Source organism: Dromiciops gliroides, chromosome 4 (genome assembly GCF_019393635.1).
Source record: "Dromiciops gliroides isolate mDroGli1 chromosome 4, mDroGli1.pri, whole genome shotgun sequence".
Taxonomy (NCBI): Eukaryota; Metazoa; Chordata; class Mammalia; order Microbiotheria; family Microbiotheriidae; genus Dromiciops; species Dromiciops gliroides.
This window is the reverse complement of record NC_057864.1, coordinates 390,737,560-390,759,815: the sequence shown is the minus strand read 5'-3', so window position 1 is coordinate 390,759,815 and position 22,256 is coordinate 390,737,560. Positions and strand designations below refer to the sequence as shown.

General features: G+C 37.4%; 1 protein-coding gene across 1 annotated transcript in view; it reads right to left on the bottom strand.

Moving 5' to 3' along the window:
* The window catches only part of PLEKHG1 (pleckstrin homology and RhoGEF domain containing G1), a 287,649-nt gene that overhangs the window by 155,351 nt on the left and 110,042 nt on the right, over window positions 1-22,256 (bottom strand). The window lies entirely within an intron of this gene.

Below are 22,256 nucleotides of genomic sequence, written 5' to 3'. Positions count from 1 at the left end.
GATGCAGTGAAGGGGACAGAGGAACAGACCCTAAATAGACATCATAGATAAAGGACAACTACTCTCGAATCTGCAGAAAAGGCACTGGGCTATGACTGATTATAACCTTGTTCCTCCATTTCTATATGGTATAGGAATTCTTGATGCACCCTCTACCATCCTGCCAAGATGTGCTTTGTGGTCATGCCTCTGAAATTAAAAAAATCATAATTCCAGTACAATATAGGACTAGAAAGCAACAAAACTGACTCCACACATGATCTTCCTTATTGCTTTTTATATTGTGTCATTATCTTTAGCAGGTGTTTTTAACCTTTATGTTATGGAAGCCTAGTAGAACTTATGAGCCCCTTCGCAGAATAATGGTTTTAACTGTATAAAATAAAATGCATAGGATTACAAAAGAAACCAATTCCATTAGAATAGAGTCTATGACAATATTTTTAAAAAACCCAGCAAGTTCCTGGATATTAGGTTAAGAACCCCTGCTTTATAATCACATATTAGATTTCAAATATTACTACTATCAAATCCATACTGTGTCTCTTCAGCAGAGAATATTAAAATAGGAATAAAGAGTTCAAGGTAGGGCCGAGAGAGAGAGAGAGAGAGAGAGAGAGAGAGAGAGAGAGAGCACATGAAGAGATAAATGATATGACAGCAAATGGCAACAAAGCTGTATAAGGCCGTAAGTACCAGATTTCAGAGGCAGGAGAGTTCACAAAGGGTTGGGACATTCTTGGAAGGCTTTCCAGAGAAGGAAAGACTTGAGTTAAGATTCCTGAGTATATCAACAATCAATCTGGATTATATTATGCAACTCATGGCAGCTCTTCCAGAACTGAAACTTACAAATTCTTGCTCTTAATAATAAAAACCCAAAGAATTTAAATTACTTCTGCTTTTAGAAAGGAATCTATAATTATCTATAAGGACTTTATCAGTTACTCCCAGTGTCTTCTTCCATTTTATTTGTGTATTTACTCATGGCTGTGTGTATACATTTTTCTTTTTATATAGTTCTAATTTGTATTTTAAAAATTCTTCTTCTTTTTTGCTTTACCTCATTTTTTGGGAAATAATTCCAGATATCTCTATATTTTTCATACATGTTATTCCTAATTGCATTATGGTATTCCATTAATGGGAATTAGTGGGGTAGGTAGATGGCTCAGTAGATAGAACACTGGGCCTAGAGACAGGAAGACCTGAATTCAAATTCAGCCTCAGATACTCTCTAGCTGTGTGACCCTGGGCAAGTCACTTAACCTCTGCTTGCCTTAATCCGCTGGAGAAGGAAATGGCAAACCACTACAGTATCTTTACCAAGAGAACTCCATGGACATTATTGGAAGGCTATGGTCCATGGGGTCACATATAATCTGACATGACTGAATGACTGAACAACAATTCCATTAGAGTAATAAAATAACATGTTCAACTATTCCTCAACTGCTAGGTTTTCAGTTTTTCACCATCACAAAAAAACACTTCTATAATAATAATAGCTGACTTTTTTATAGTACTTGGCAAAACTCAAACCACATTAATATATTTTCTCATTCGAAATTCATAATGATCCTGTGAGAGATATTTCTGGCATTATCCTCATTTTATAGAGAAGGAAATAGAGGCTCAAAGAGAGATCACATGACTTGCTCATGGTCACTAAACTAGTGTTAGAGACAGGATTTGAACCAAGATCTTTCCTGACTCTGAGCCTAATGTTCTTCAACATTATCCTCAAACTTTTGAAGAACCATTCCATCAGTTAAAAAAAATTGAGCATGCATCCCTAATATGTGTACATATACTTATTTACAAATCATATACATTTACTACTATACTAATAATAATGCACATTATAAAACACAAAACATAAAATAAAAAGAATAGAAAAATTTTTGGTCTTAGAGTCAACAGATGGTCACTGGAGGTACTGAGTAGGGGAGTGGCGCAATCAGTCTTATGCTTAAGAAGTATCACCTTGACAGCTATGTGGAGTGGGGATAGACCTGAGGTAGGGAAAATATTCAGGAGGCTAATGTAATAGTCCGGGGAAGATGTGATTTGGGCTTAACTGAGGGTGGTGGTTGTGTGAGTAATAGGACAGACATAAGAGATGTGTGAGTAGGAAAGACAAGATGACAGACAGCCTGGGTGACTGAAAGAATGGTATTGACCTTGACTGAGAGAGAAGTATGGAGGAAGAATATCATATGGGTAGAAATACAATGTAGTAAGATCGGCTATGCATATTGTAACTTATCCACATCTTTTTACAGATTCACTCTGTTGTACCCAAAATGAAAAGGGAGGAGGCAGGGATCTTACTGTTAACTGTCCAAGCATACCTTGTGGGGTCCCTGTTAGCAGCCATGAAGTGACCTAAAAGATAGGGGATAGGAATACTGGAGCTGGGGGATTTTTCCTAAGGGGCCAACTCCTAGTAAAGAAAGAAGGAGGTTTTGAACTTCTATGCAATGGAAAGAAGGGACATGGTGGGGAAGGACTAGAAGATAAAGGTAGGTGTGGTTGTGGTGGAAACAAGTCCCATTATCGGGTATCACAGGGAAAATAGGATGTGACTCAGTTTCCCACTCTTTGACTAGCTGATTACAAATCTCTTTGAAGTAGACCAAGATTTCTAGGAGGGCCTGGACCCCCACTTCGGATACTAGTCCTATATTATGCCTCATTGCTATTTGTTTCTTTTAGAGATTTTAAAAAAATAACGCTCAGGGCATATACCAAAAAGTGATATTGTTGAGTCAAAAATTAGAAATTTTAATAATTCTAAAACTATGCTGTTAGTATACTCTGATTACAAAAATTTACGATTCTACCTGTGTGTGTTTCCATATTTCAGGAAAAGTAACCCATAGTGACAAAATTAAGTTTGGAAAATGTATAGAAGTGCCTTCAGTTATTTTAATTTTCATTCATTTGATCATTAAAAAGACAGATTGCATTTTTGAGTGATTGCTTGCTTTTAATTTTAATTATATATTTGTAGGATGATAATTGGATTCTTTGGATTGCTTTTGATTTATACCAAAGGATTCAGTTTTCTTCTTCCTTTACTCTCTCCTCCACAAAGAAATAGCACCATTCTTATAGAAAGAATGATTCTGAGCACATCCAAAACAATTTTGGCAATTTTAAGAAAATATAAGATGAAGCCTATACATGTCATAAAGGAAGCCAGAATTAAAAAAAATGCAACAAAAATCCAAGTGTGTTTACTAAAATACATTTATCCCTATAACCAGAGTTATTTACTATTTAACAACTCTCTAAAAATGCACACATGAAACTTTATAAATCACTTTGTTAAGTCTAGACAATCAACAAAACAATGAGTCAAGCCCTTGATTTCTGAGATGCAACTGCTCATACTGAAAAATTTAACAACACTCAATAGCTGACTCAAACTGGCTGGAGCACACCTCTGTGTGCTTTATGGATAAAGATACTGGAGTACCATGTTTATTTACATCACCTTTGTCTCTATGTCTATATAGCCAATAGGAACCCTAAAAAAACCTGGACTCTGCAGCTGCTCCTTATGCAAACATCACAGGTCTCACAATGAGGAAGGGGGAAAAATAGAGGGAACTATTCAGAGGCCAGAGTGGTTAACAGTGTTTTAGCTAAAAAAAATCTGCTCAAAAATTTTTGTTAGATACAAGACTCTGGGAATACAAAGAAGAAAGATGACCATCCATACCCTCAGGAAGTATGCCTTCAGACTAATGGGAGGATGGGACAATAGCATAATATCTACACAAATATGTATGATATAGGTCACAAAAAAAGAATGTGTTTGGGAGAAAGGAAAGGCAAACTGTTCTAGGAGGGAGAGAACATTTTCAGGAAGGAGGGGAAAACCAGGCATGTACCCCATGTATAATAACTCCTACTTATATTTCTTAATAACTTTAGTGTTTTGAAGTATTTTCCTTCTAGGAACTATATGAAGGATATAGTATAAGCAATACTGTTGCCATTTGGGGAGATGGGGAGACTGAGGTGAAGTGAATTATTCATGATCATGGCCTCATATGCTATGATGCCTCTGTAAGTTAGAATTTGAACCCAGATCTCCTGACTCCAAATCCAAATTTGCTTCCCTAGGAAGAATTATGACTCAAGTATACCAGCTTAATATTTCTACCTTAGTACTCTATCCAGTATTAGTAATACTGTTACCATCTCCCCATATAATCATCATCAGAAATATTTACTCAGCACCCACTAAGGGTGTGGCCTAAACTAGGCATTTTCAAATCTCCTTTGACTTAAGTTTTATTGAATAAACCAAGTCAAATTATTTATACAGTATTATACGTGTGGTCTCTTAATAGCTAGTCAGGCTTTCATTACAAAGGCAGTTTGGTAGGGGGAGATAGCATTTTGCATACTTTAACAGCAATTGCTTCAGACACTCTTGCTGATTGGATTGTCATTCAGGTTTGGAAAGGGTATTTCCAACTCTCAGAATCTATGATTTTGTAAATGAACCACTACTAGTTGCTGTCTCATTGGATAGTCACATTTCCTTTCTTTACTTTTGTTCCCCAAGAGGACCATGTTTATTTATTGATTTTTAAGATATATGTGTGTGTGTATGTATGTATATATAGATATAGATATATAATTTTAATTTATGGGGTAAAACAAACATTTCCTTAACAGAATACAATAAAAGATGATTGCGCATTAATCTGCAAATCTACTATGCTCTCTTTGTTATTATTTTCTTTCTTTGTTAAAAATTTTTAAAGGGAATTTTATGCTAGAAAAAAAATAGAAACAAAACTTTTAGTCTGTAGGAAAAAAAATAGTTGATCACTACAGAAGGAACTCCTCCAACCAGTGTCAACTTAAGCTAACATTTAAAATACCAGTAAGTGAGGAAGGTGCCTGAAGGTGGTTTTGACCATTTAAGGCCAAACCCAGTCAAAAGGCAAGTATAAACCTTTCAGAGTTAAGCATTACCTGCTGGAGTTAATGATCCTTTATGACTCTTGGGAGGTCCGAGAAGTTTGTCAAATAAACTAAATAGATTGCTATTTCACCACTGTGGAAGAAGCAAAGACTTTATTGAAGTGGAAGGTTCGCTACTATCTTTAACTGCCCCTCTCTGGGCCTCTGCTGCCACTTGTAAAATAAGGAGTTGGCCTAAGATATCTTCCAGCCATAAATCTATGATTCTATGATCCAATCATAGATGTCAAGCATAGAATTGTGGACCTGAAAGGGAACTCATGGATCATTAGGTTCACTCATTATCCAGATGAAAAAACTGAGCTGAGCAGTGGCCCAATGACTTGTACAAGGTCATACAAAACCAGAATTCGAACCCAGGTCCTTGATTCCAAAACCATTGTTCATTTTTAGGCCTTATAAATTATGATTATATATATATGTATATGTAAAATATATATATGTGTGTATATGCAAGGGCATTATGTATGTACACATGAATGTATATATCCCTGGCAGAGAATACCTTCTTACATTTGTTTTCAAAGGGTCAATAAGTCACTTATCATCTTGAGGTTATTTTCAATAAAACAAAATTCAAATACTGTTAAGAGAAGTGCTCCATTTTTATTATTAATGCTCCCATTAAAGCCCTTACAAAAATGGAACTGAATATAACTGAAAAAGCAAGTTGGGTTAAAGCCCAGAAGTTTTCCTAATTAATTTCTGATTAATTTCTCAAACTACAAATGAGTGATCCAGCCATTTGGCCAGATCAAGCATAGAAAAGCAAAACAACCTTTTCCCTTCTAAACGTGTCTGGTAAATTACCAGTCAGACAAATAAAACACACACAAAAAAGTTATATCTTAAATTTCCACCTTCACCTAATTATCACCTCCTCCTAGGAGTAAAGGTGAAAATAATAATGATTATGTGAGAATTTGTCAACTCTGAATAAATACATTTTCTAATTAATTCACTTCACTCTTCCAAATATTTTAAGAAAGAAAAAAAAATTCACACAATAAAAATGTTCTGAACCTACCCAAAATCTGGGTCCCATCTTGGAGCCGTGGAGTTGCCATTTTTCTTATTGCCTTTCCACGAGAATTTCGATTCCTCCATCCCCTGACCAGAGTGTCTACCATAGTTACTGACAACATTCCCACAGACAGCAAGAGACTGACTGTGGGAATGAGATGCTCTGGCTAAACTGCAATTGTAGGAAGAAACATTTCCTCATAGGCAAATAATATTAGTCTGTGCAGGGAAGACAGGTTGGTGCAGTTGTCACCTTGTGAGGCCTCCACCCACTGAGGCCTCCACCCACATTCTCATCCTCTTTATTTGATTTCAGTGTGACAGGGAATTGGAGGAGTCTGGAGATACAAGTAGACAAGTAGAGAATAACTAGTAGCAGGAATGTTCAGAGTGCTGGTGAAGGGGTATCAAATGGGACGAATCCATCAACTGCAAAGAGGGACTTAACAACTGACTTGTTCTGAGGCAGAAAAAAAGAGACTTTCTTTATATATTGTTTGCAGATGCCCCCTAATGGCCAAGATATACACAGTTGGTTAGATCTAAGAGACTCTTACGGGAGTAAAGGTGAGATTAAAATAATGGGTACAAAACTAATCCAATGTCATAGAATCTCTCTCTCAATGCCTTAAATATCTATGTGTGGTCACCACCCCCTTTTTCTTCTTCCTCTTTTTTCTTTTCCTCCTTTTCTTCTTCTTCTTCCTTCTCTTCCTCCTCCAAAGAAAGTTTGGCAGAAAATGAAACCAGAATGGTTTTGACTGAGGAAAAAATGTCAGCAATATTGTCTGAGGGGTTCTGATATTCTTGACTGGAAAATTATTTCACCCTGTCCTTTTGTGGGTTCTGCTGCTCCAGAATTGTCTTTATTGGCATTATTTAAAGGCATTTGGAAGGGTCTTGGGGAGAGCTCAGGCAAGTCACTGCCTTTCCTCCACCATCTTGGCTCTGCCTCCATCCCCTTCTGATATTAACAGCCATTTCAAGATTTTAGGGATGGCCACATGCATTTTCTTCCTGTTAAGTATTTTCTCCTATTTAGGTCCTTTTCTCTGAAGTTATAATTAAATCAGTTCCAACTAGGAGACAGGCAAGTTTATATTTTTCCCAACTCACAGATTATAAAAGGCTCAATGCATAAAACCATTCCAGCTAAAACAAAATGACCACATGTAGTTGTGATGAAACAAACCTGTTACAGTTCTATTTAAAATTTTTCCCTTAATTTGTTGTTTATTTTGGCTTAATTAGTTAATTCAGAGTGATGGAAAATATTTAATAAGTTCTGGGTTTGATGTAATCAACATGTCATCTGTAAATAGGAGCATCTGGAAGACCTCACTATCTGCAGGGAATTCCTCTTCTGTTTGTATATTGCACTGGGCACAACATACAGGAGAAGAGGAGACAGAATAATCAATTATTAAGTGTCTAATATGTGCCAGGCACTGTGTTAACCACTGAAAGTATTATCTCATTTTAGCCTCACAACAATCCTGTGGGATAGGTCTTATAATGATCCTCACCTAACATTTGAGGAGACTGAGGCAAACTGGGTTAAATGATTTGCTCAGAGACACAGCTAGTAAGTGTCTAAGGTCAGATTTGAACTCAGATCTTCCTGACTCCAGGACTTCCTGACTTCAGGCCCAGGGTTCCATTCATTGTACCATCTACTTAACTCCATGATGGTATCAAACACCTTTGGCAAGCATAGGGCTTCTTATTTTATGCCTTAAAAGTTGAACAAAATTATCTCTGTTATCAAATCTTTCAAGCTATCATGTCTTTGATTAATGCAATCTTGTTGCTTAAGAACTTCCTGGTGAAGAGCCATTTAATCAATATTTTGCCTTCCTAATCAAATACTTAAAAAAAACCAAAACAAATGATAAGTAGAGTGGTAGGTTGTGTTCTCTAGGCCTTTTGGTCAATTGTAACTGCAAAGAAGTTTCAGCAGCAGAATATATTTTGTAAAAGCCTTTTTATTTATTCTCTTCTCATAGCTTCATAAGGGATATCCTTGAAAGGATAAATGTGTTGTCCATCCATACTGGAAAAAACAAGTGGATGAAAAATGATTATTGTCCAGGATGTGATATGCTATGTTGAAGAGGTAAAGAGCTGGATGGCTTGTGGAGAATTTAGGCTTTTAAAAATGGGGCTTTTAAGGTACTTCTGAAACAAAGCCCATTTTTTTTACCAACAATATTCTTTTGGTGATGCTTTGTGGTTCCAAGTCATGAAATAGAATCGCCTTTAAAGAGTTAAAGTTGTGGGTTACTGAAAAAGCAAATTAAGAGGTGTATGGTAGTTGCACATAGGCTGTAACACATTATCAGCCATGAATTGCCCAAGAGAAGTGGTATAAAAGATGTCATCAGAGAGATGTATGACTGGAAAAGCAGGTAGTTCGGTCATGAAACAAGAACATAAGACAACTTATGGCCAATCCATATAACTAGGTAAAGGAGATAGAGCAGTGATATCAAACTCAAATAGACATGGGGAACCACTAAACCATACATAAAGGCTGCATGTTAACTAGATGTTCAGTTGTTTCCAATTTTTGTGACCCCTTTTGGGGTTTTCTTAGGAAAAATACTGGAGTAGTTTGCCATTTCCTGCTCTGGCTCATTTTATAGATGAGGAAACTGAGGCAAACAGGGCTAAGTGACTTGCCCAGGATCACACAGGAAATGTCTGAGGCCAGATTTGAACTCAGGAAGAGGAGTCTTCCCAAATTCAGGCCTGACACTCTATTCTCTGCACCACCTAGCTACCCCACATATTGATTTAGAAGGCCACATTATTAACATTATCTCTGTTTTATTACATCTTAATTTCTTTTGTTAACTATTTCTCAATTATATTTTAATCTGGTTTAGGCAGCATTCAAGAGTGTTGTGGGTGTCATGGGCCACAGGCACGTTTGATGCTTTTGAACCAAAAGACTGCCCGTAGTAGAAAATTTAAGAGGGCATGGCAAGAATAGCATGAAAAGTAAAGGTATGGGTGTATCGTCTGCACCATTGGAAGAAGTACCTAAATGGATGACATCACAGATCTATAAAGTATCAGAAGACATTATCTCCCCTAGCATTGATGGGAAGAGAAGGCATAAGTGGAAAAAAACATCATAGACTTCAGACTAGAGGTGGCAATGTAGGCCCATGAAAATGGTACTGAATGTACCATTAGAGATCAAGCCTTGAAACTGGAGTAACTCAGAATGGAGATTTGGAAGCTCAGTTTCCTCTTGGGTAAAATTAAGAGGCTACATCAGCTGACCTCTGAAATCCTTACTAGCCCTGAAATGATGAGTCTGTGAAGACTCCATTTCCATGCTGGGGCTGACTGCCTAACAATGTCCTTTCCTCTCTCCCTTCTCCCCTCCCCCCAATCTCAGGGCCTGGTTGGCCTTTTGAGACACAGACTTCCCACTAGAGCTGCCTTTTGTGCTCATTTTAACTTAATTTCACCTGAATAAAAACAATACTTTGACCTGGCATCACCACCACCTCTCTACCTCAGAGATAGCCCTGTCTTTGACCTCATATTCCCCAGGGTGTAGTTGCTGCTGAAAGATCTTGATGGTTATCTATACTTTTTTTCCTTTAAAGGTCCGGGTGAATGAAATCAGGGTTCAGGCTTAACAACAGAGTCCGAACACTACTGTTCGGTTTGCTAGTTTTAGCAGGTGGAAATATGGACTCTCCCATCAGGAAATTGAGTAATGACCATTATTACTATGGGAAGCATGGTCAGGAAGAGGAAGAAGAGTAATATTCTGATATTGTAGGTCAACCCCACCCTTTCCAGCCTTTACAAACGTGCTTCCTTTAACTATACTTCATTACCATGCATTGCGCTAGAGATTCATTGCCTAATCTGCCAATTAGTCAATTGTGAAAACTTAAAAGACAAAAAAATCAGTAGAGAAAGTACCAGTATCAGAATAAGGCTCCTTCTCTCCCCCTACAATAAGCGGGGGTGGGGGTGGAGGGTGGGAGGTGGCCATACTGAGCAAGGCCCACCAGAGAATTCCATTAGGAATTCTTGCATTGGATGCAGTTACTTGGTTAGTGCAGTAATACCAGGTGCATCCGGGGCCATCTCCAGTAGTCCTGATGTCTATCTTGCCACTGGACCCAGGTGGCTCTGGAGGAGAGAGAGAAGCTGGTGACTTTGCACAGCCTTGCCTCACAAATCAAATTCCCTGCAAGTCATGACATCACCTCCGGATGTCACGGACTTCTTCTCTAACAAAGGACAAATAAACAAACAAATCACCACCACCACCACCACCATACCAGGTGTCCTTGCAGCCCAACCCCCAGAGAGTTTAGGGTACATACAACTTGGGACTGTGGAGGAAATATGGGCTTTAGAAAAAGCATGACACAACAATGGATCCCTCAAGGGAACAGCTCTACACAGGAGAAAACTCTGAGGGGAGGAGAAGAGTAGTTGCCAGAGGAAGAAAGAACTAGTTTGCCCCTATCATTCTGGCATTCTGAAGCAAAGCCCAAGTCTTCTTCAACTACTTATAACTGTTAGACATATTTTTTAAAACGCAGAACATTAGAAGCTACATTAATTATTTTTTCACTTTTCTTCGTTTTATTTTATTTTGCGTAAAGACATTTCATACTGTTTTTTATTTTTTTTATTTTTATTTATTTATTTATTTTTTAGCAACAAACATTTATTTTATTTTTTCCAGTTACATGTAAGGGGTAGTTTTCAACATTCATTTTCATAAGATTTAGAGTTCCAAATTTTTCTCCCTCCCTCCCTCCCTTTCCTCCCCTCTCCACAAGATCGCAACCAGGTTATATATGTACAATCCACAAGTGTTCTTTTTATCAGTTCTTTCTATGGGGGTGAATAGTAAGCTTTCTCATTAGTTCCTTGGGATTGTCTTGGATCATTGCATTGCTGAGAGTAGTTAAGTCATTCACATTTGCTCATTGAACAATACTGCTGTCACTATGCATGATGTCCTCCCAACTCTGCAGAAGCTTCATTAATTAATAAACTTCAGTTGGTTTTAGTGTGAATTTATAGTTTATTTATAGGCCCATAGCCTATACTAAATAGCAAATAGCCTATAAATAATCTATAAATTCACACTAAAATCCTTTAGGCCAGGGAGTTAGATTAAGTCCAAGCACTTATTTTCGGGTTATACCATAGTATATCATATCAGGTGTTGTAAAGGTGAATTAGAAAGATATTTCACTCTAGTTGCCCCATCTAAAACAGCAGAGTAGGTGAAGACATAACAGAATACATTGAGAAGTGAGTGAAGATTTCATTTTCTTTACATAATCCTAAATACATTTATCACTTGCCTTTCATTTAGAATCATAGAAACAGCTAGAAAAAAAAAAGCTAGTCATCTAGCTTTCACTTGAAGACCTCTGGTGATGTGGAATTTATCATTTACTTAAGTGGCCTCATTCTACTTTTGGTTTTAACAACACAGCGGTGTGTAAACATTAGTGAAAATGACCATGACTTTCTACATTGAGATGAACTGTAGTTAGTCATTCTCTCCAACCTCCCCTCCCCCTTCTTAGTTCATATGTACTTGTCCTCCTACTATCTGCAGTTCCAGTTGCATACTCTCTGTGCGTTATAATGCCTTTTCTCAGAATAAACCAATGTTCAACCAAAATTGATATGGCTGGCTATGCATCTATTAGGTAGGCTAGTCTTAGGAGTTCAGGAAACACCTGTCTGGGCAGGCAAACCAGGTGTCTAAGCTTATAAGCTTACAAATGTTTTATGCCAACAAAAACCACAAAGGTTTTGATGCTATTGTTTACCCTCCTCCTGTATCTGACCATTATAAAGATAAGGTTGGATATATTACAGGCTAAAGTCATATTGAAATTCTAGTAGCTCTTGGTCAGTCCTGATGTACTTACTATTCTGGATATTCAGAGTAACTCAGTCTAGGTTCTTATTAGCTGGCCATGAAGGGACATATTTACAATATTGCTACTCCAAGTCAGATTTCTTGACATTTTTCTCCTGAAGATAGTAAAAACAGTGGGATCTTTGAAATAATTTAGTATTTTCTAAGCTTTCTTCATGTTGAAGAAAAGTCCTTGGGAAAAGCTGTCATTTTTTTCCTCTAAATTTGAAAAATCCCAGAAGGCAAGCCTTTCTCTCATGAGACTCCTAGTTGGGTTTAATGTATTTCTATGACAGCTGAAAATCTATATTATTACAATTTCTTATTCTCTCAGTGACCAGCACCATGATCACACACACACACACACACACACACACACACACACACACACACACACACACACACACACGGGACTGCTTTCCACCTTCAAGTAGTTGGAGAAACTATACATGATGTATTCTTGAAACTAGAGATTCAGTAGCAATATGTAACCAAGCCTGAGAGTGCATGGGACAGAGAAATGCTCCAGTAATTTGGAGAAGGGAAGAATCATTCTGGGTTGGAATCTGAAGGAGTTTTATGGCTGAGGAATTTGGATTGGCTAAGATCAATGGGGAAGGCATGTCAGATGAAGGGAACAGTATGTGTAAACTGTGATGGGAACCAGTATGGTGTTTGTGAGTATATAGGGTCTCAGTTTTAGAGAGTTATGAGATTGAATAGGTAAAGTGATGGCAAGTGACGAGAGGTTTTGAATGTTTAGGTAAAGAATTAGAATTTGACCTAATATGCAATGAAAATATACAAAGAATATGCAAAGAAAAGCAGCATTTCAGGTCTACCTGGTCAATCAGGTAGATTTCTAGGACATGAGATGAAAAGAGACTACATAAAAGGCTACTGCAATAATCCAAGCCTGAATTACTTTCCATCAGTTCCAGTATGGACTATTTGTGTGGTGACAAGCTCTCAGTTCCTGAAAGTGCTCAAGTAGAGGCTGGATGATCAGGTATCAGGGAAGTCGTAATGGGTATTCATGCATTTGGGAAGAAGATCATCTAGATCAGAGGTATAAAACTAAAGAGCCTGTGAGCCCCAGGCAGCCAGGAAAATTGTGCAGTGCAGGTGGAACCAGATTAAAATGTAATTGAGAAATGTTTAACAAAAATAAATATACAACATAACATGGATAATGTTAATTTGTGGATTTCTAAGACAATAAGTGGCCAGCAGGGATCCATTTTTGTCTCAATTAGAGTTTGACACCACTGGTCTAGGTGGCTTCAATTCCTAACAGTTCTAAAGATTTTGAGTCTAACACTATTGAAAACAGCAGAAAATTGTAAGAGGAGTATAAAGTAGGGCTTTGGCTAGGAGGAAATGACTGGTGGAAATCAATAGTCTAGCAAATTAGTACTGGTAATAAACACTCTTAATATAAAAGTAATCCTCACCTTTTGCATTTTAATTTGAGACTAATACTTGTATACCCCATTTCTCAACTGTCTTTACACATTTATAAAAGGGGGAAATCAATGGTGTGTGCTATGAGATTAGTCTCAGATATGGGTTAACAATTCTGTGAGAGATTTCTATTAAATCAGTGACAAGGACTGTGGAACTTATTTTTTAATTGCTTCCCAATCAAGTATGAAATGCTCCAACGGCATCAGTCAATAAAGTGTCAAGTAAGCCCTGTAGACAGTGGGGGAGGAAAGGTTCCACATAGATGTTCCTTGTGCTTTGTTTTGGTGAGAAATCAAGAAAATCCACTCTTAATTTTTTGAATACATTGAAGCTGTAGGATCGGGTAAAAGGAAGAGTGTTGTAACTGATGATGTTCTGTAGGAGAACCATGACCACATGACAATCACACATCTACTATAGAACTTTAAGCTTAGCTCTGAGGGCAATGGAGTACATTTGAATGCTTCTGCTTGTTAAAGAGAAATTTACAGAGAGTTCAAACTTCCTTGGACAGATGTGAATCATTCAAGTCTCTCAAAAAGAGTCATTCTACATTTAATGAGGCAAATAAAGTTATTGTTAAACATACAATGTTTAGCTTATGAAGAATATTAAAATAAAACTTGTGATTCAGTAGCCATAGTTTTAAAAGCTCCAGGCAGATTTTTATAGTACCCTGAGATCCATCATATAAACAAAGGAGATTCAGAGGACACTGATGCCCTGTCTATAGGTCTTGGAGAGCAATTTTGCTATAATGGGTTTATCACTGGAGCTTTACTTGCGGGATGTATTGATGGACATGATCATGATTAATTTGATTTTAAGTATCTTGCTCAGAAACTGTTAGGGGCAGATCTGACTATGGTAGTCTGTTAGTTTAGGTTTGATTTTGCAATGAAATGAGGTACTCATAAATAAATGAATGGTGAACAACGGTTAACTTTGCTCTAACATAGCAAGATTATACAACAAATGGCAATGAGCTTCCCTTGACCCAGGCCCTTATTGCCATATAAAAACCTGTTTAGTCAGCAGGTCCAGGTATAGTAACTGGCATCATCTTCAGAAATCCATCACATCAGTGGAGATCCAACTTCATGTGGGTAAGGCTTTTTATTTTATCGTTTAATGACCAGGAAGCTTGGTCAAGGTACTCAGGAGCCAATCAGATCCTAGAAACAGTCTTGTTGACTTTTAGGGAAAATTAATCCCTATTGAGGGGAACTGGGGAATTCTGGTGCTAAGAAGCCTAACCCCCTGTTATAATAACCATCCCTTATTTAGCCTCTTAAGGTTTGAAAAGTGCTTTACATTTATAATCTCATGACTTTCTCTGACTTTCCATGGGAAAAAAAGGTCTTTTAATGATAATATGAGGACAAGGTTTTTAGGAAAAAGTAGAGATTGTATGCACTTATTTTACTTATAGGTTAAGCCAAGTTTTTCTTTTTTCTCTCTCTCTCTCTTTTTTTTTTTTTTGGTGAGGCAATTGGGGTTAAGTGACTTGCCCAAGGTCACATAGCTAGTAAGTGTTAAGTGTCTGAGGCTGGCTTTGAATTCAGGTCCTCCTGACTCCAGGGCCAGTGCTCTATCCACTGCACCACCTAGCTGCCCTGAGCCAAGTTTTTCTAAAGTCATAGGATCACAATCCTCACGTTTAGAGGCAATGCAGCATAGCAAAAAGAATGCTGGACTTGGAGCCATGAGAGACCAGGGTTCAAATCTTGCTTTACTAGCTGGGTAGGTGGCACAGTGATTCAAGCATGGACCTTGAAGTTAGGAGGACCTGATTTCAGATACTTACTAGCTGTGAGACCCTGGGCAAGTCACTTAATGCCAATTGCCTTAAACATCTGGGGTCATCTCCAGTCATCCTGATGTATATCTTGCCACTGGACCCAGATGACTCTGGAGGAGAGAGTGAGGCTGGTGACCTTGCACAGCCCTCCCTCACTTAAATCCAATTCACTGAAAGTCATGACATCCCCTCCCAATGTCATGATCCTCTTTGAGAATGAAGGACAAACAACAACAACTAGCTAGGTATCATATGTAAGTCACATAACCTTTCTGAGGCTTGGCTGCCCCACCAAATACAGAAAGAAATAAAATAAATAAAATATCTTCCAGGGTTATTGTTAAGAACAAATGAAATAATGTAAATAATGTAGATGCGTGCTTCATAAACCTTAGAGTATTATTTGTCTTACCTATTATTGTTTTAAAATTACCTATCACTCTTGTGGTCTTTTGTTGTTATTGATTAGTGACTTTTGCTTTTTTATACAATGGATGATTCCAGTTAAACAAAACCAACTGACACAACTACTTCTTCTTCTTCTTTTTTTTTGGGGGGGGCAGGGCAGTAAGGGTTAAATGGCTTGCCCAGGGTCACACAGCTGGTAAGTTTCAAGTGTCTGAGGCCGGATTTGAACTCAGGTCCTCCTGAATCCAGGGCAGGTGCTTTATCCACTGCGCCACCTAGCTGCTCCCTACGCAACTACTTCTGACAGGGTTTGCTACATTCTGGCACCTCTCTACTGAGAGGAAGAAAATATATTTCATTATTGGTTGTTGCTGTCTAGTCATTTCAGTCATGTTTGACTCTTCATGACCCCATTTGGAGTTTTCTTGACAAAGATACTGGAGTGGTTCGCCATTTCCTTCTCCAGGTCATTTTACAGATGAGAAAACTGAGGCAAAGAGGGTTAAGTGACTTGCCCAGGGTCATACAGCTAATAAATATCTGAGTTTGAATCTGAACTTAGGTCCTCTTGACTTGAGGCCCAGTGCTCCATCCTCTGTGCCACCTAGCTGCCCCTGATAACTGTCATAGGGATCAACATTTCCTGAGCACTTTAGAAATTTAATCAATGATGTCTTATTTTTATTTACCACCAATACTAGAGATGCAGTGTTGCTAAGTGTATGGAGGACTAGCCTTGGATTTAGGAATTGATCAGTCCACAAACATTAAGTTCTTTATCATAATCATCATGATCGTGTAGATGATGATAGTGTGTTAGGGATTCAAATATCAAAAGGAGCCAGTTTCAAGATTCTGACATACTGGAAGATCCAAGTTCAAGTTTTGAATTTGAAATAGACTAGCAAAGTATCCACAAGGAAGTCTTTAGCTTAGGGGCCCAGACAACTCTCAGTAAGTTACAACTATCTGTAGATTACAAGCATTGCTTTTCTGCTTTGGTAGAATAAATCTCCAAGTTTTGAGTTCCCTACCCTCATGAAATCATAGTCCTAGCACTGCCACCCTGTAGTTCCAAAAAAGACTCTTAAAATGAAAACTTAAGGTGAGTTGTAATATAGATTGTGATAAATACTGGTAACTTATGAAACCATTAAAAATTATAGCAATTGGGGGCAGCTAGGTGGCGCAGTGGATAAAGCACCAGCCATGGATTCAGGAGGACCTGAGTTCAAATCTGACCTCAGACACTTGACAGGTACTAGCTTTGTGACCCTGGGCAAGTCACTTAACCCTCATTGCCCTGCAAAAAAAAACAAACAAAAAAAATTGTAGCAATAGTATAAAAGTGGAGGTGCTTTATTAGTACATGCCAATCTCTTGAAATGATGTACAGGATTGTAGTGTGATGCATTCTCTATACAACAGGGTTATAGTATCAGTGAAAACCCCTGTAACATCTTAACTTTCATAAATACAACTTTTACTATTTTCAGCTTATTTCTATCAAGGCTTCTTATTCAATTATTTGTGGTAAATAATTATTGGAGTTTTAGCTGACTCATTTGGGAGGGGGCCACACCTGGCCCACCCTGAAGTTACGGATCCTACTGAGGTCAGTTTTGAAGGACCTCCCCTTTTGGGGGAGGGAGATTGAACGTTCTCTGAGGGGAGGAGAAGCTCCTCCAGAACACTTTCGCCTGCTGGCTCTTCCGTCTTCTGGTCTTCTCAGTGATGTGAGAAAGCTAGCAGACTTTCCAGGTGTGGTGAGTTAAGAGAATTTATCTGTATTTCTTTTTCCTATTTCCTTATCTTTGATTTTTATTAATTTCACCTTTGTTGTTTAATTAATTCCCAAGTAATAAAATCTGATCTTTTTGTGGAAAAGAAGCTATAAGACTCCTTTCTTATTGGCCTGGGAGAAATATCTAAAAGGGCAGTTCAGAGGGGAGGGAGCTTTGAACCTAAAGGTCTCTCATTATTTCCAGGACCCCAATATTTCGGCGAGTCACCCAATTAATGCTCCGTATATTAAATTTTGGTCTCCACACCCTGATCATTAACAATCTTTGAATATATACATATATCCATATAGGCATGTATGTATATGTATATATGTGTATATGCATACACACATGTATACATACACACATACATGTGTGTGTGTATATATATATATATATATATATATATATATACACACACACATAGATACACAAATGTCAAACTACCAATAATAATTCTGGGGTTTTTTTGGTAGGGACAATTGTAAGGTAATAGAACAAATTTGAAGATGTGAGCAAATATAATACCATCTAATTTCATGAACATATTTTAAAGATACACCAGATATTTTATTCTTTTATAATAAATTCATTTGCCAACGGTCCATCAGATGTTTTTCTAACAAAATCTCACCCTCAGCAGTTTAATATAGCCATCTGTTCCAGCACAAGCCTTTGTTACTTGCAATTTTGCCCTGAAACATGAACTCGATTCAGAATTTTAAAACTCTCCATTAGGTCAGCACTGGGATTTACACTGAGAGGACTCCAAAAGTCCCTTTCTTCTTCCCCTCTTCCCCACACACCTTTTTTTTTTCTTCCTAAGTATGTGGATAAATTACAAGGTACTGATTGACCTGGATTAGCCTTTATCCCTTGTCTGCACAAAATAATTCCTACCATTTACAACAATTAGGTTGAGAAAGAATGGGCAACTCAAGATGAATCTGCTTGTAAAAACTTCAGTTTACCAAGGAGTCCCAAGGTTAACACTGGTTTGCTAATGGAACAATGGCTTTGTTTAGAAATGGAGTTATTTATGACAGAAGTTAAATTAAACTTCTGAATACTCTTTTGAATTCTTTGTGTCTGAGCTTAGGCAATGCTGCATTTTTGTTTCTAATTGGGGAGATGGAATTTGTTTTTGTTCTTTTTTTTTTTACCACAAAGAAATAATATACTTACCTTTTTAAAATCTAGTGTTGTTTGACTTTGAGCTCCTACAGACAAGTCAATTCTGAAAGAATTTAGTTAAAGCTAAAGAAGAGAGGATAACTTACACAGCTACATAAATCTTTAGTAAAGGGTTTTTTATTAAGAAAACTCTAGAATGGTTGGGAAATGGCATACTCCTATGAAATGAATATGGAAAGTTCCTGATATAAGAACTTACTAACATTCCTTACTCATTATAAATGGTTGTCTCAGCTGACTTACAAGAGGATTATAGGAATTTCCATTATCTTGCCTCCTTATACTAGGCTTCTAGAATTATTGGTCACTTTGTATTGTTTTTAGGGAATCCTTTCTTACTCTTGCCTTTCTTTCTCCCTCTGATTTGATGAAATGAAAATGTATATTAAGTGCTTACTACATGCAAAAATTCAGGTACAGTCACTTCTCAGAGTTTACCATGTGATACAGCCTATCGTATGACAAAATAATATGATGACGGGGCAGCTAGGTGGCACAGTGGGTAGAGCACCGGCCCTGGATTCAGGAGTACCTGAGTTCAAATCCGGCCTCAGACACTTAATACTTACTAGCTGTGTGACCCTGGGCAAGTCACTTAACCCCAACTGCCTCACTTAAAAAAAAAAATAATATGATGAAATAATACAGCATAAGTGCATACGGGAGACATAACTTAAATGCTAAGTGAGGTCTGGGGGTGGGGTAAGAAGAGGGAGATCTGATTTGTTGGAAACCTCGAAGTTCCAAGGGTGAGATGACTTTAAGTTTTAGGCTTTAAAAGGATGTGGAGAAATTCAACAGATATCCAAGTTACATAGGGCTAAATTTAAAGGTTGGCGAGGTGATCTGGGTCTCCTACCTTTTACCTCACCTTTAGCATCAAATGCTCTCTAAAGGAATATATGGAAAATGTTGTCTCTATACCACTAATATGGGAAAACAAAAACTCAACACACAACTCATATACGTTCCAGCATGGGTAATTGAAGGCTCTGTTACAGCCAGCCAGATCTTGGCTAAATAGCAAGTGTGTAAATCCACAGTTTCCTTTACAGGTGCCAACACTAATGAAAGGCTGTTTTCCCCTCAGGTCTATTTCTCATGTCCTCAAAGAATGAGAAAGAGGGAATTATAAGGAAAACCCAGGAGTTGAAACAAATCAAACCATCCTGTTCATATACCTCATTGTTCATTATAGACGGCATTGTTCAAAATATCTATATGTAATTTTATCAAACTGAGATTCTAAAGAGTGGTGATCCTTAATCTAGGCCATATACACACATTCATAGTCTCAAGCCCCTTACAACTTCATCCCCAGCTTTCAAAAGAATGTGGGGGAAAATAGCTAATGAGAAGAAAGACCATTTTAAAATTCCTGGAATACTCTTTTAGATGGGCAAAAATGTTTTCCATTCTTATATTTGATAGACTAGGAAGAAAACCCATTGAGATAAAACGCAGATAAAGGGACAGGAAAGAGATTAAACCTCTGATTTTTTTTTTTTTTTTTTTTTTTTTTTTTTTTTTTTTTAGTGAGGCAATTGGGGTTAAGTGACTTGCCCAGGGTCACACAGCTAGTAAGTGTCAAGTGTCTGAGGCCGGATTTGAACTCAGGTACTCCTGAATCCAGGGCCGGTGCTTTAACCACTTAAAGCAGTGCGAGATCCTGAATTGGTTAAACCTCTGATTTTACCAGTATAGGAAACTCCTCGATAAGGGAACTCCCTCTACCAAGGCTGGTTGGCAACTTCTATGCAACAGGGTCTCAGAGCAGGTTTCCTTAGCCTGTTTTTATGTTGTGGACCCTATTAAGAGTCTGGTAAAGTCTATGGATCCTTTCTCAGAATAATGTTTCTTAATGTATAAAATAAAATCCATAAGATGACAAAGGAAACCAACTATATGGAAATATAATTACATATCTATGTATCAAGATATATCTTTCTATCTTGATTAAAAATCAAGTTCATGGACTTGGAATAAATAAATAAATACACATTTTAAAAAAATCTGTTTAAAGAGTTGCCTAGAATACTGAGAGGTTATGTGATGTGCATAGTCACACAGCCACTATGTGTCAGAAGCAAGTTAAACCATCTTTCTGGCTCTGAGGCCAGTTCCCAATCCACTATGCTAGGCTGCCTCTCAGTCAAAAAGAAAAATGCTTATTCTATGAAGGAATTCTATGTTCTTCAATGCATCAGGTTGCCCATGAAGAGAAAAATAAATAAATAAATTTTATTGAAAACATTTTTCTTTGTATGTCTCATTCCCCACATTGATTGTTAAGATGATTGATATTTATTGAATTGAATAAACAGAAGAAATCAAAATAAAGACTAGATAGAGTTAGAAACCTGGAAAATGTGGAGGACCCAAATCACCAAATTAGGAGTCTGGAATTGTTTTTATGACAATATATTTTCTTCAGATTATGTTAAAAACAATAAGACGTCCAATTATAAGATGAGGTGGGCCAAACATTTAGCAAGAATGAGACAGTAGATAGACAACTTTAGTTCTTGCTACCTTGGTACCCCTGAGCTGTTAAAAGAACTCAGGAAAAAATCTGCCATGTACTCATTTGATTTCCTATTAAAGAAAAACACTAATATATGGGCAAAAATGACACACGATAAGAAGTTGTAGAGGTTTTGTAATCCTGACCTGTTGGAAGGTACCTCCACACTAATGAGATCTGCTTAGTTGTAGTGGGGGTGGTAAGTCATTGTCCCACTGATAGGGTTTTTTGTTTTGTTTAGAATAATAGCCTTGTATCAAATAAATAAAAGTACACATCGCTCCCATTGATTAGAAATATTTATTTCTGAAAGTTTTTCATGCATACAAACAATGTCCCAATCTAGACTCAGAGCTGAAAGGTACTTTGTAGTTAATCTAGTTTAACCCTCTTATTTTAAAGGTGAAGAAATAAGCCTTGGGGAGGGGAGAGAGTCCTACCCAAAAGCACACAGCAAATAAATGGAAGAGTAAGTATTCAAACCCAGGATTCCTGACTCCAAATTCAGGACTCCACATTCTGGAACAAAATTCAGGACCAAATCAGGTATGTCACAGTTGGAAATCAGAGGTAAGGACTGCACCACAATAATCCTCTTGAGGATTTTTTAAAATAACGGTAATCTTAGATATTAAAGCCTTGATCAAAATTAGTCAAATTTTGCTCATTGCTTAAGTCACTCTCTGGTACAATATTAGATTTCAAGGGAAGCACAAGGCAGTATAAAAACTCTCAGGTCACTGGTATAAAAGTAGTCATTCTAGTAAAAATCAGAAAATGGGATATATTGGGTTGGCTGAATTTTCTGGTTATAATCCTTTATTGATGTAGTAATTACATTTTGTAAATCATGTTCACCAAGATGACCTTATCTGATGCTTAGAATATGCAGATCAGGTATTATAATTCCTATTGAGAGGGAAGAAAGAAGGAATAAGCTTTTGCTAAGTTCCTAATACATGCTTGGCATTGTGCTAAATCCTTTACAAACATTATCTTATTTGATCCTGTAAAAGCTATTATTATTATTATTATTATTCTTTTTTGCGAGGCAATAGGGGTTAAGTGACTTGCCCAGGGTCACACCACTACTGAGTGTCAAGTGTCTGAGATCGGATT